Source organism: Cryptomeria japonica, chromosome 1 (genome assembly GCF_030272615.1).
Source record: "Cryptomeria japonica chromosome 1, Sugi_1.0, whole genome shotgun sequence".
NCBI lineage: Eukaryota > Viridiplantae > Streptophyta > Pinopsida > Cupressales > Cupressaceae > Cryptomeria > Cryptomeria japonica.
In genome coordinates this window covers 271450539-271465956 of record NC_081405.1, presented here as the reverse complement: position 1 = coordinate 271465956, position 15418 = coordinate 271450539, and positions in this window count along the sequence as shown.

Sequence of the window (15418 nt, the reverse complement as noted above, 5' to 3'; positions counted from 1 at the left end):
GGGTACCCATTGTTTCTGTAGATGTTTGTACCTCAATGTCACCTTTGGTCTCATCATCATAAGAAAATGACCCCCCTTGAGCAAGGAAAAATTCCATGCGTTTATTGAATTTTCTTCTAATCTTTTGACCTCTAGTTAATCTTCCTATTTTAAAACTACTACATGTCTCACTTTCGTTGACTATTCCTACATTTACCTCACTTGAGGAAGACACATCTGACAAATACCTATTTGGTGGTACCTGCACTCCATCAAATGAGAGAGTTAGTTGGTAATGAGAGAGATATTTTGCAAATGAGGGTAATGTTGATGAAGTCATCCTTGAAGTTGACGATGAGATAAAAAATTGAATAAGTCCAACTGGGGCCTCAAGTGTAGATAACTGTATTAGATTTGTTGCTAATGTCGAGGTTTGAAGAACTAAGGAAGTTTGTTTTCCTAGTAATTTTTTTAAAATAAACTATTTCTATAGGGTGTATTGACTTAAACCTGTCGATCCATGAGACTGTGCAAGATCCTCGTCAAAGGGGTTCAGGTTCCTGCATATGTAATTCAATTATCTTATGTTAGCTAAAAATTACATGATACGTATACTAAAAAATACATAGAACACAACATGAACAATATGCAATCATCATAATAATTGTATATTTTTTTATTCCTTACCTTTACTTTACGTAGACTATGCAGGATCCTCAACTAAAGGGTTGACGATGTCTATAGTCAATTACCTGTTTACACCAAGGGTGGCATCATCACACAAAATATATACATGAAATCAACACCAACAATTGAGCATCATAAGCATTACATTTGTAATTTGATAAACAATAAATACATATGTATCATGAGCATCATAAGCATCACATATGTATCATCATATATGTAATTGAGCATCATAGACATCACATATGTATCATCATAAACATGCAATCTATCATATATGTATCATAAATCACCATCCATCATATAGATAATAGACAGTCCACATTCCATAAATAAACACAAAATTCAAAAAATGTCAAATGTATCATCATACACATGTAATCCATCACATATGTATTTTAAATCACCACCCATCACATAGCTAATAAACAGTCCAAATTCCATAAATAAACACAAAGTTCAAAAAATGTCATACATTTCATTCATGTCATTGATCTTCTTCTTCATCCAACTCATCATCATGACCATCATCATCATGATCATCATCCTCATCGTCGTCGTCGTCATCGTCATCGTCATCACCATCACCATCACCATCACCATCACCATCACCATCACCATCACCATCACCATCACCATCACCATCACCATCACCATCACCATCACCATCATCTACTTCTTCGGTATCTTCTTCTTCCATCTCATTATACTTTATCGGCCTTCCTCTTGGATCATGTCTAACAAATGACCAACCCGGTTTATGTGGAACCTCTGAGTAAAATACCTGCTCACATTGGCTTGGAAGAACATAGGGCTCATCCCCAAATGGCTCAAACGACCCTGTATTAACCATTGTAAATCCATTATCACGTTCAATAATAGTTATATCAAGATCATTTTTATTCAGTCGTAGCCTATACCATTTGACGACGAACATAACTAATTTGAAGGAATTAAAGTCACATTCAAGTATATCATCCAAAATGCCATAGTATCAATTTTGAGACTATTAAGGATGTATGTCTTTTCTAGATGAAATATTGGTCACCTCAAAGACTGCAGTTATCCCAGAATCACAAGTTTTCTTCGTGTCATCCAACTTTTTGATGCGAAATTTATGACCATTGTAGCACATAGCCTTGTGGTGTATGACTTGCAATATGTCTAACATGTTAAAATTATTGCATCATGAGTTCATAAAAATACGTGTGATTAATAAAATTATATGTACCTATTTATCTCTTAAACTATATGCTAAATCAATTTCCCTTTGTGTAACATTGGAATCTCCATTATGAGTATCTTCTTTAACCAATGAAGCCACACCTTCCCATGTTAATGTGCAACCAGAATGTTGACATCGTTCAATCCACACTGTCATCCAATCAAGATTGTTTGCAATATACAAATGTAGCGCATCCCACTTCCGACCAACTATACAAATAATTAATAGACGACTTACAACCTATTTATTTAGAAGATTAAGAATTAATTAACTACAATAACATCTTATAATTACCTCTCACTTTCCTCAATCTACCTTTCCCCATCAAGTACTCCCCTTCTAATTTCTTAATGGGGTTGGGATCCCAAATACGATCTACGTGGATCTCTACTGCAAACTTAGGAAGATATTCAACAATGTACACCATAGTCTGGTACACCATATATCCCTCCACCATAGAACCCTCAGGATGTGCTCTTTGTTGAACCAAAGCCTTCAAAAATTTCAAGTGCCTCTCAACCATCCACATTGACCTAGTGTGTACAGGTCCACACAATTCAATCTCCTCAACTTGGTGTATGAGGTAGTGTTCTTGTGCATTGAAAAAAGTTGAAGGTAGACACTTTTGCATTTCACACATTAAATGAGGAATTTTTCTCTTCCAATATTTTATATCTTCTTTATGGATTTCTTTAGATAACAACCAGCTAGAAGAGGTTCAAGACGCAAAAATATATAAACGAGAATTACAAAATAATATACAATATATTACATAATAAGTAAAACAAATTGCAAATATATTATCTATACAATAAATTGAACAAAGATCACTACTTCCCTCATGTATTTTCCAAGATCATATATGACTTGCTTGACATTATTTTCAAAGTTGTCTGGGAGAGATAGAGGTAGAACGTACTGCAAAAATTATAAAATGATCTTTTCATTATTTTCTAACATAATACAATGAAAAGTACATGTGTAGTATAAAAATATTTAGTAAATACACAAGAATAGGAATTACCTTAATGAAGGTATGCCAATCATGTGTTTTCATCCATGGCCCAAATTTACTTTTCTTTGATATGAGATTGTTTATGTTTGCAGCCAATCTTGTGGGAAATCGAATTTTTTCGTATGACTTCTTTTATAGCATTGCTTTGCTAGTCCGTTAATAACCAAGGAAGGGCACTTATATTAATCTGGTCTCCATTGGTATTTGATTGAATGACATTTTTCATTGCATGATTGGATTCCCAAATGTCACTACAAATTTTGACAATTTTTTCTTTGTCACACTTTCCCTCCAATATTTTCCTTAATGTCTCTGTTATATTCTTTCCAATATGTATAGTATCAAACAAATGCATAATTTGTAGCTTCTCGTAGTAGGGAAACCTACTAAATTGTCTCGGATAACTTTTTAGTCCCTTTAAAAGGTGTTCATTAATGCCTTGACAACCTTCACAATCATCAATTACATCATCAGTAATCAAAACACAATAGAAAAATACAAATTTCAAACATAAACCATTAGATGGAATGACATTACCTTGACAATTAATTTTATTATATTCCAACTTCCATAGGCAAGGTGTCATTCTTTGTGGCTTTGATGTAGTCTCTTCTTTCCCATTGAATTTTTTTTTTTTTTTTTTTTCCTATATTTCGATACTTATGATTTATGTGGAGGAAGTTCCTATACTCATCAAACACCTGCTTTCCTAAACTTTTTGAATGACGAGATTTCATCTTTGGACCACAAATTGGACATGCAAATTTTCCCTTTGTTTGAAGACCTACAAGATAATGTATAATTGGATTAAATATGTTAATTTTTATAATTATAATTATAATGCACAACTTGAACACTATAACATACCACAAAAATGTGTTAGCCCTGGGGCATCATGTATTGTCCATACAAGCATTGCATGGAATTGAAATTTTCTTTGTCCTATTGGTCTAGAGACGTCATACATAGTGACACCATTCCATAACTCCAACAACTCATCGATAAGAGGCTCAGTATATACATTCATATCTTTAACTTGGTACTTACCTAGTTGAATAAACAAAAACATTACATAATTATTATGACCATTTTACTAGAATATTTATAATTAAATGTAGATGACTATTAAATGATAAAATACCTGGAACAATCATCACCACCATTATGTTCTCCCTCTTTATTGACATCCATGGAATAATGTTATTGTTGATAACAAATATTGGCCACACTGAGTAAATAAATCTCATCTCTACAAATGGATTGACACCGTCCGCTGCCAATGAAAGCTTGAGATTACGAGGTTCTTCTTTAAAGTGTGGCCACTTTTCCTCTATGTCCATAAATGTTGAACTATTTACAGGAATTCAGATAATGTCATCTCGACTTCTATTGTGTGCATGGTAATCCATAAATTGTGCCAAGCTAGTGCACCTGAATAATCGTTGCATACATGGAATAATGAGAATATAACGAAGAACCTTGGGAGACACCTTTTTTGTTATTTGATATGTTCAATAGCTACTGATATGACATTCAGGGCATTCTGTTGCAAATTCATGTTGTTTATGATATATTATATGATCATTGGGACAAGCATCTATTGCTTAGTACTCCATTCCAATATCTTTCAGAATGGAAGATAATTCTTGGTATGAGCGAGGTAGAATATTTGATGGTGATAAAAAAAACTTACCTATCAATCTACAAAATATTAATTTGTTAATATAAAGAATATTAATGGTACATGATTCACCCTTTATTAACTATAATTACATATACGACATACCTTAACATATGTGAGATTGTTATGTTGGACAAACCATTCATAACCTTGAAGTTCACCAACAACAATACAGTGGAGAGAAGAGTTGTTTGGGAGCCTTCATAAAGGGGCTCGTATGCCTTCTCAAGTATAGGTAAGTCATGAACAACATCAAAGTCATATTGATTATCATGATCGACTGTGCTAGTACTAAATGTGTCATGGATCAATGTATTTGTACCATCATCTTCAATTGTGTTTTCTGGTGCATGATCGTCATATTCCATGGGATCATTATCTTCAGCTTCAATATTCACACCTCCATGTTCCTCCACTTCAAAAAACATATTCTTTGGGTTGTGTTGGTCCATATCATGTACCCTGGGAAGCTCGACCTATATAAAAATGATCAACATAAATAAACCATGATCATGATCTCATCATGAAGTTATTTCTTATGTATATAAATTGTTAAAACGATATAATGAACAACTTACCAATGGATGATAATCATGCCCCCCTTCAATGTGACCATGTTGCCTACAATGTTTCTTAGTTGTTTTGATTAGAAGTCTTCTAGTCTTTAAGCCCTTACAAATTTTGTAGGGACAATAACATTTTCCATCACCTTTTATTTTCAAGTTAGACCACAATCTATCAATTGTCTCCTTATTTTGTTCTTCGCTGATATTTTCTAACATGGTCTTTCTTCACACGCAAAAACATCAAGCTATCGAAACTTCAGTGCATAACCTTCACAAACTACGCAAAAGGATATCGCAAGTACGAAAGTCTTCTTAGAACTAGCTATATAGAAGTTGAAATGTTACTTAAACTTATACTCTCGTCAATTATGAAGACTATTTTATTTAGATAGTTTTCTTGGCTAAAAAAGAAGCCTGATTTTGGCAAGCTGATGAAAAATATTTGAGTTTTAAAAAAAGAGAAACCTTTTTATTGTGTCATCTAATAGAATCAACTTAGGAATTATGAATTTACTAAGAAGTCAATCAATTCATTCATAATGTATTAAGGTTTTAATTTGATAATTTTAAGGTTTTATCATTCATAATGTGGTTTTGAGTCAATGGCATTTAGGCTCATTCCATATTATAATTGCTTGCTTAATTATAAATAAATAAATCACTTTATGTTGGAGCTTAACATCAAATAGATTATTGGTAAGGTATTCAATTTAAAATTATTTTCATATAGCTTATTTACCTGTGTGATGGATGCACTAGAATCTCGTGTTTGCCCACTCAGTTCTTGTAGCCATTCAGCCACGGCTGTATAGCCTTGCTGGTAGGCAATTCTCTTGTCATCTTCTATGGGCGCTCTACTGAATTTAGAGCCCTACATTTTTGCTTAGTATCATGAATTTTTCTTGTATTGTTTGATAAAAAAAAAATTGTTTGCAATTTATAAATATTTTGATGAGATATTTCATTTACTGATTCTTACAATTCGTGTGACAAGCTTCATATAACCAAACGAGCCGAGTTTGTGTTGCCCATGCTTTTCTTGTCTTGCCTTGGTTGCCTTTGACGTGTCACTCAGTCTATGAAAAGTTTGAAATATGTTAGATTATATAAATATAAAAAGTAATTAGTACATAATTACATTCTTAATAGTATCACATACCTTGTTCTGGCATCTAGTGGTGTATTTATTTTTTCCTTTTAATTCTCTCCTTTACATCCAAAATCAAGTCCTTCCACTCCCTCTCTGGAATCATGGGGGGACGCTCATACTTTAAGTTCTTCTCTAAATGTGTCTTGTACTGGTCCCTCACATACTTTAGATATGTGCCAGCTTTTTCAAGGAGCTTGGTTTTGTCAAATGTGTCATTTCCGAACAACTCAACCATACGGTTTGTGAGTTCATCTTTTAACCCATTTTCTTGGTCATTCCACCTTTTAAGCAAAAACAAACCTATTAGATTCAGAAATGAACTGAAGCTACCTTTAATATAGTTCAAGAAATGGATCAAAGGAAAACTATTCTAGAAATAATGTGAAATAAAATAGTGGATTAGGGTTAGTTCACATATGATGTTCCACCTTTTACGTATAGTGGGCCCAAACATTTGCAATGCAATGCCATTAAATGTTTTATAAAAAATATCATTTCGTGCAAAACAATCATGGGATAATTAGTCCAAAACGAGCGATCAGTAAGTAAATTACAATTACACTATATATAATAATAATTTTAAAGTACCTGGAACCTTCTGTATCTTCAAGGGAATCAATTCTTTATCGTTCACCACCAATGTGGTTTGCAACATTTTCATACTAGCAATATGGGAAGATCCAGAAAATGATGGTATGTTATCACTAGTATTCACCTTTGCGCATCCTCATGTGCATCTCCTACTGCAGAAAATGAATCCACAATGAAATGCCCCCAAGAAAGAACACTTCAAGGGAAATTAACACATAACAAAAGAGAGAGCAAAAGAGGGATCTACCAATAGTGGGCGGGTCAACATGACAAGCAGTAGAGGAGGTCTGCATGCTTCCTGTTGCCGACATTGCAGTTGGCAATATAGATGGGGATAACATCGAACGAGGCAGCCTTTCCACATGAACATTTGCAGCACCTGAAGAATAATACATTAAATATATGAAAATTGCAAGAATTGTAAACAAGGATGAACCTTTATTAAGAGTTGTAACGAAATATGAACCTTTATTAAGTGTTCGATGCTAATCTTAATGATACAACAATATGAAGGAGAATAAGGAAGGTAGGTTTTGATGCAGGACAAAGGTATGAAAATTTGTGTCAAGAGGGCAGTGTAAGTGATAAACTAGTATAGTCCTTACAAAAGATAGTTCATGGAATCTATTTATTTAGATTGTCTCAATGTGTTATCTCATGTTGTCAAACTTCACACTGTCTTTTTGGTCTTTGTAATGTCCCTACTTTGAAATATAATTTAATAATAGTAAATTAAAATACAAGTGATCAGATCAGATCAAATGAGAACTTCTAATTGTGCAACAAAATACTTTATTAACAGTTTAATAAACTATTATTGCAATCATATACACACACAAAACTTATTATTATTCATTCTAAAGAGAGAGGAATAGTATAGATAGGGAAAGGCTTGTGTAAATAACACTAGCATTAAAAAAGAAAGTTCACAAGTCCAAAGAAGAAGTAGTTTTAATGTATAAAACATGGTCATCACCTGCACTACCTGCAATACCCTGATCAGGTCCACCAGGTTGATGATGCCACATGAAATTCTATAAAAACAACATGTACATATTTTAGTTAGTGACATAAAAGAGTATAAAATATAAACCATTATTGAACTTTTGTTATAATTAAAGCTTTTATTAGTGCTTACTCTCATGTTTTCTGCTGCTTGCATCAATTGATTCAACCTATCCTTTATCTCATCAGTCTAAGGGGTCATGCATACCAAAGAAACAATCTCTTTATTAATTCTTGTGATAGACATTTTTATCACTTCTACAAGGTTTGTGGAAATTGCGTAGTCCTCATCGCTTAATACTGTGCTGAGGTGTTGATGTAAGGGAGGTTCCTTTCCCTTTCCCCAAACATCCATCTATGACAAGAATATTATTAGAACTATCAAAATTACTCCAAAACATGCAAGAAAATAACATAATAATGTAACAGTTTACTTCTATCTAATTTGTATAATTACAACGAGGTTTACCTGCTAGGTAGACGTGTCGGGACCTACATCCTTGTCTGTGCTATGTGACGGATCCAGGTTGCCCTGTGACAAAGAAAAAATATAAACACATTAGCAAAATGAAACCAACAGACTTAGCAAAAAAACTTAATAATAAGATGGTATATTTGAGTCATTAACTGGAGGTTGGTTTAAATGGTATATAGTACGTACCACCCCCATGTTAGTAACTTTGTTTGTATCTATACAATTCAAATTGTAATCGATTAGCAACTCTTCCCCTGCTCTTATTGATATTATCGCACATATGAATACACAATTTCCTTCACGTGCCTCAAATATACAATTGGGTTGCTTATTAGTTGACCCAAGTTGCATACTATTTATAAAACCCGCAATATTCCCTATTGCTTTTGGCCTTCCATCAATGTATACAACCACTCATTTACTTTGATCATTATCTTTCTGTTGTATATAATTTGCTGACAATGCATACCTATGCATACATTTTTTATATCAAACAATCGGCATCCAATTTTTGTAATTGTAACAAGGTCTGACATACTCCATCAATTCAACAACTTTGTTGTAAAAGACCTTTATGTCGTCCACGGAAAATAGGCCCAAACCATGTAACGACGAAGGTGCTATGTGATATATCCTCTCGTTAACACAAAAAATGGTGTTTATTGGAGGAACTTCCTAGGGTACCAATTGTTTCTCTAGATGTTTGTACCCCAAGGACACCTCAATGTCGCATTTGGTCTCATCATCATAAGAAAATGACCCCCCTTGAGCAAGGAAAAATTCCATGTGTTTATTGAATTTTCTTCTAATCTTTTGACCTCTAGTTGATCTTCCTATTTTAGAACTACTACATGTCTCACTTTTGTTGACTATTCCTACATTTACCTCACTCGAGGAAGACACATCTAACAAATACCTATTTGGTGGTACCTGCACTCCATCAAATGAGAGAGTTAGTTGGTAATGAGAGAGATATTTTACAAATAAGGGTAATGTTGATGAAGTCATCCTTGAAGTTGACGATGAGATTAAAAATTGAATAAGTCCAACTGGGGCCTCAAGTGTTGATAATTGTATTAGATTTGTTGCTAATGTCGAGGTTTGAAGAACTAAGGAAGTTTGTTTTCCTAGTAATTTTTTTAAAATAAACTATTTCTATAGGGTGTATTGACTTATACCTGTCGATCCATGAGACTATGCAGGATCCTCATCAAAGGGGTTCAGGTTCCTGCATATGTAATTCAATTATCTTATATTAGTTAAAAATTACATGATACGTATACTAAAAAATACATAGTACACAAGATAAACAATATGAAATCATCATAATCATTGTATATTTTTTTATTCCTTACCTTTACTTTATGTAGACTATGCAATATCCTCAACTAAAAGGTTGATGATGTCTATAGTCAATTACTTGTTTACACCAAGGGTGGCAACATCACACAAAATATATATATGAAATCAGCACCAACAATTGAGCATCATAAGCATTACATTTATGATTTGATAAACAATAAATACATATGTATCATGAGCATCATAAGCATCACATATGTATCATCATATATGTAATTGAGCATCATAGGCATCACATATGTATCATCATAAACATGTACCCTATTACATATGTATCATAAATCACCATCCATCACATAGCTAATAGACAATCCACATTCCATAAATAAACACAAAGTTCAAAAAATGTCAAATGTATCATGATAAACATGTAATCTATCACATATGTATTTTAAATCGCCATCCATCACATAGCTAATAAACAATCCAAATTCCATAAATAAACACAAAGTTCAAAAAATTTCATACATTTCATTCATGTCATTGATCTTCTTCTTCATCCAACTCATCATCATGAACATCATCGCCATCATCATCATCACCATCATCACCATCATCATCATCATCATCATCATCATCATCATCATCATCATCATCATCATCATCATCATCATCGTCATTGTTGTCATCATCGTCGTCATCGTCATCATCGTCATCGTCATCGTCATCACCATCACCATCACCATCACCATCACCATCACCATCACCATCACCATCACCACCACGACCAACACCACCACCACCACCACCACCACCATCATCATCATCATCATCATCATCATCATCATCATCATCATCATCATCATCATCATCATCAGTAGCAGCAACAACATCATCATCATCATCATCATCATCATCATCATCATCATCATCATCATCATCATCATCATCATCATCATCATCATCATCATCATCATCATCATCATCTACTTCTTTGGTATCTTCTTCTTCCATCTCATTATACTTTATCGGCCTTCCTCTTGGATCATGTCTAACAACAAATGACCAACCCGGTTTATGTGGAACCTCTGAGTAAAATACCTACTCACATTGGCTTGGAAGAACATATGGCTCATCCCCAACTGGCTCAAACGACCTTGTATTAACCATTGTAAATCCATTATCATGTTCAATAACAATTCTATCAGGATCATTTTTATTTAGTTGTAGCCTATACCATTTGATGACGAACATAACTAATTTGAAGGAATTAAAGTCACACTCAAGTATATCATCCAAAATGCCATAGTATTGATTTTGAGACTCTTGAGGATGTATGTCATTTCTAGATGAAATATTGGTCACCTCGAAGACTGTAGTTATCCCAGAATCACAAGTTTTCTTTGTGTCATCCAACTTTTTGATGCAAAATTTATGACCATTGCAGCACATAGCCTTGTGGTGTTTGACCTACAATATGTCTAACATGTTAAAATTATTGCATCGTGAGTTGATAAACATACGAGTGATTACTAAAATTATACGTACCTGTTTATCTCTTAAACCATATGCTAAATCAATTTCCCTTTGTGTAACATTGGAATCTCCATTATGATGAGCTTCTTTAACCAATAAAACCACACCTTCCCATGTTAATGTGTGATCAAAATGTTGGCATCGTTCAATCCACACCGTCATCCAATCAAGATTGTTTGCAATATACAAATGTAGCGCATCCCACTCCCGACCAACTATACAAATAATTAATAGACGACTTACAACCAATTTATTTAGAAGATTAAAAATTAATTAACTACAATAACATCTTATAATTACCTCTCACTTTCTTCAATCTACCTTTCCCCATCAAGTACTCCCCTTCAAATTTTTTAATGGTGTTGGGATCCCAAATATGATCTACGTGGATCTCTGCTGCAAACTTAGGAAGATATTCAATAATGTACACCATAGTCTGGTATACCATATATTCCTCCACCATAGAATCCTCAGGATGTGCTCTTTGTCAAACCAAAGCCTTCAAAAATTTCAAGTGCCTCTCAACCATCTACATTGACCTAGTGTGTACAAGTCCACACAATTCAATCTCCTCAACTTGGTGTATGAGGTAGTGTTCTTGTATAATGAAAAAAGTTGAAGGTAGACACTTTTTCATTTCACACATTAAATGAGAATTTTTTCTCTTCCAATATTTTATATCTTATTTATGGATTTCTTTAGATGACAACCACCTAGAAGAGATTCAAGATGCAAAAATATATAAACGAGAATTTATAAAATAATGTACAATATATTACATAACAAGTAAAACAAATCACAAATATATTATCTATACAACAAATTGAACAAAGATCACTACTTACCTCATGTATTTTCCAAGATCATATATGACTTTCTTGACATTAAATTGTCAAAGTTATCTGGGAGAGATAGAGGTAGAACGTACTGCAACAATTATCGAATGATCTTTTCATTGTTTTCTAACATAATACAATGAAAATTACATGCGTAGTATACAAAAATTTAGTAAATATGCAAGAACATGAATTACCTTAATGAAGGTATGCCAATCATGTGTTTTCATCCTTGGCCCAAATTCACTTTTCTTTGATATGAGATTGTTTATGTTCACAACAAATCTTGTGGGAAATTGAATTTTTCGTATGACTTCTTTTATAGCATTGCTTTGCTGGTCCGTTAATAACCAAGGAAGGGCACTTATATTAATATGGTCTCCATTGCTATTTGATTGAATGACATTTTTCATTGCATGATTGGATTCCTGAATGTCACCACAAATTTTGATAATTTTTTCTTTGTCACACCTTCCCTCCAATATTTTCCATAATGTCTCTGTTATATTCTTTCCAATATGCATAGTATCAAACAAATGCACAATTTGTAGCTGCTCGTAGTAGGACAACCTACTAAATTATCTCGGATAACTTTTTAGTACCTTTGGAAGGTGGTCATTAATGCCTTGACGACCTTCATGATCATCAATCACATCATCAATAAATAAAACACAATAGAAAAATACAAATTCCAAACATAAACCATTAGATGGAATGACATTACCTTGACGATTAATTCTATTATATTCCAACTTCCATAGGCAAGGTGTCATTCTTTGTGGCTTTGATGCAGTCTCTTCTTTCACATTGAAAAGATATTTTTTAGTATTTCGATACTTATGATTTATGTGGAGGAAGTGCCTATACTCATCAAACACCTGCTTTCTTAAACTTTTTGAATGATGTGATTTCATCTTTGGACCACAAACTAGACATGCAAATTTTTCCTTTGTTTGAAGACCTACAAGATAATGTATAATTGGATTAAATATGTCAATTTTTATAATTACAATTATAATGTGCAACTTGAACACTGTAACATACCACAAAAATGTGTTAGCCTTGGGGCATCATGTATTATCCATACAAACATTGCTTGGAATTGAAATTGTCTTTGTCCTATTGGTCTAGAGACGTCATACATAGTGACACCATTCCATAACTTCAACAACTCATCGATAAGATGCTCAATATATACATTCATATCTTTAACTTGGTACTTACCTAGTTGAATGAACAAAAACATTACATAATTATTATGACCATTTTACTACAACATTTATAATTAAATGTAGATGACTATTAAATGATAAAATACCTGGAACAATCATCACCAACATTATGTGCTCCCTCTTTATTGACATCCAAGGAGGAATTTTATTGTTGATAACAAAAACTGGCCACACCGAGTAAACAGATCTCATCTCTCCAAATGGATTGACATCGTCCACTGCCAATGAAAGCTTGAGATTACGAGGTTCTTCTTTAAAGTGTGGCCACTTTTCCTCTATGTCCATATATGTTGACCCATCCGTAGGCATTCAAATAATGTCATCTCGACTTCTATTGCGTGCATGGTAATCCATAAATTATGCCAAGCTAATGCACCTGAATAATCGTTGCATACGTGGAATAATGGGAATATAATGAAGAACCTTGCCAGGCACCTTTTCTGTTATTTGATTTGTTCGATATCTACTGATATGACATTCAGGGCATTCTATTGCAAATTCAAGTTGTTTATGATATATAATATGATCATTGAGACAAGCATCTATTGCTTGATACTCCATTCCAATATCTTTCAGAATGGAAGATTATTCTCGGTATGAGTGAGGTAGAATATTTGATGGTGCTAAAAAAAACTCACCTATCAATCTATAGAATATTAATTTATTAATATAAAGAATATTAATGGTACATGATTCACTGTTTATTAACTATAATGACATATACGACATACCTTAACATACGTGAGATTTTTATGTTGGATAAATCATTCATAACCTTGAAGTTCACCAACAACAATACAACAGAGAGAAGAGTTGTTTGGGAGCCTTCATAAAGGGGCTCGTATGCCTTCTCAAGTACAGGTAAATCATAAACAACATCAAAGTCATCTTGATCATCATGATTGGTTGCGCCAGTACTAAATAGATCAGGGTGAACTCACAAAGCTGGTTCCCACTTTTTGGTACATCCTGATTTTTGCTGAAATCATACATTTTTTGGAAAATATAATTATTTAAGCTTTAAGAGGTCCCATTTGAAGTAATTAATTGAAGAGAGTTAGATCAAAGGCTCTTAGATCAAAATTTCTTGGATAGAACCTCTCTACTTCTAAATCATACTTGCAATGGAGTCTCCTTTGCATCTATTAAATGCTGATAAAAAACCAATTTTACATTAGCTTTTGAGGGGGCAAACGAATTCATTTAGAAGTTTTGTTTTCTTGAGGATTTAGTCCTTATTATAAGCTTTCCAAATAGTATAATTTTTAATATATTTAAGTTTATTAATATATTTTTATTTTATTTTTTATGAATGTAGGTTTTTAACTGAACATGAACTTCTTTGTTCAATGCATTGGGAAAAATAGCAAACTAATTCAAAAAAATTCTGAAAAATATCTATGCCCTAGGTATTGATGTTTTCTTTCTAACAAAAAAAATAAAACTTAATTCTGATATATATAGAGCAAGTTATGTGTTCAAACGTACACCTATATCTAAATTATAATTAGTTGGACTTCAAAACTTAATAAAATAAAAAATATTCAACATATCACTGTCAAACCAACTGCATGCTCTAGGTATTGATGTTACAAACCAAAATTTAAAAGAGATAAGTTTTTATCATTTATAGAAAAAAATTTATACGTTTCGGGATGCACATCACTCTTAAAAAATGTCGTTTCCTGTAAAAAACTACTTTTGAGGGAGATGGAAAAATCAATAAAATTTTATTCAAAAAAATTTGAAAAAAATATATTTAGAATCTACAAAAAGGATGTTACAAATCACTAGTTTATATCATCTTCAAATTCTTAACGATTTAAAAGTTATAGGTGTCGGAAAGTGAAGGTTTTTTGCAAAATGTTCATCTAAGTGTCAAAGTTGGTCAAAAAGTGGGAACCAGTATTGTGAGTTCACCCATCAATGTATTTGTACCATCGTCTTCAATTGTGTTTTCTGGCACATGATCTTCATCTTCCATGGGATCATTATCTTCAACTTTGATAATCACACCTCCATGTTCCTCCACTTCGAAAATATATTCTCCAAGTTGTGTTGGTCCATATCATGTGCCCTGGGGAGCTCGACCTATATAAAAATGATCAACATAATAAACCATGATCATGATCTCATCA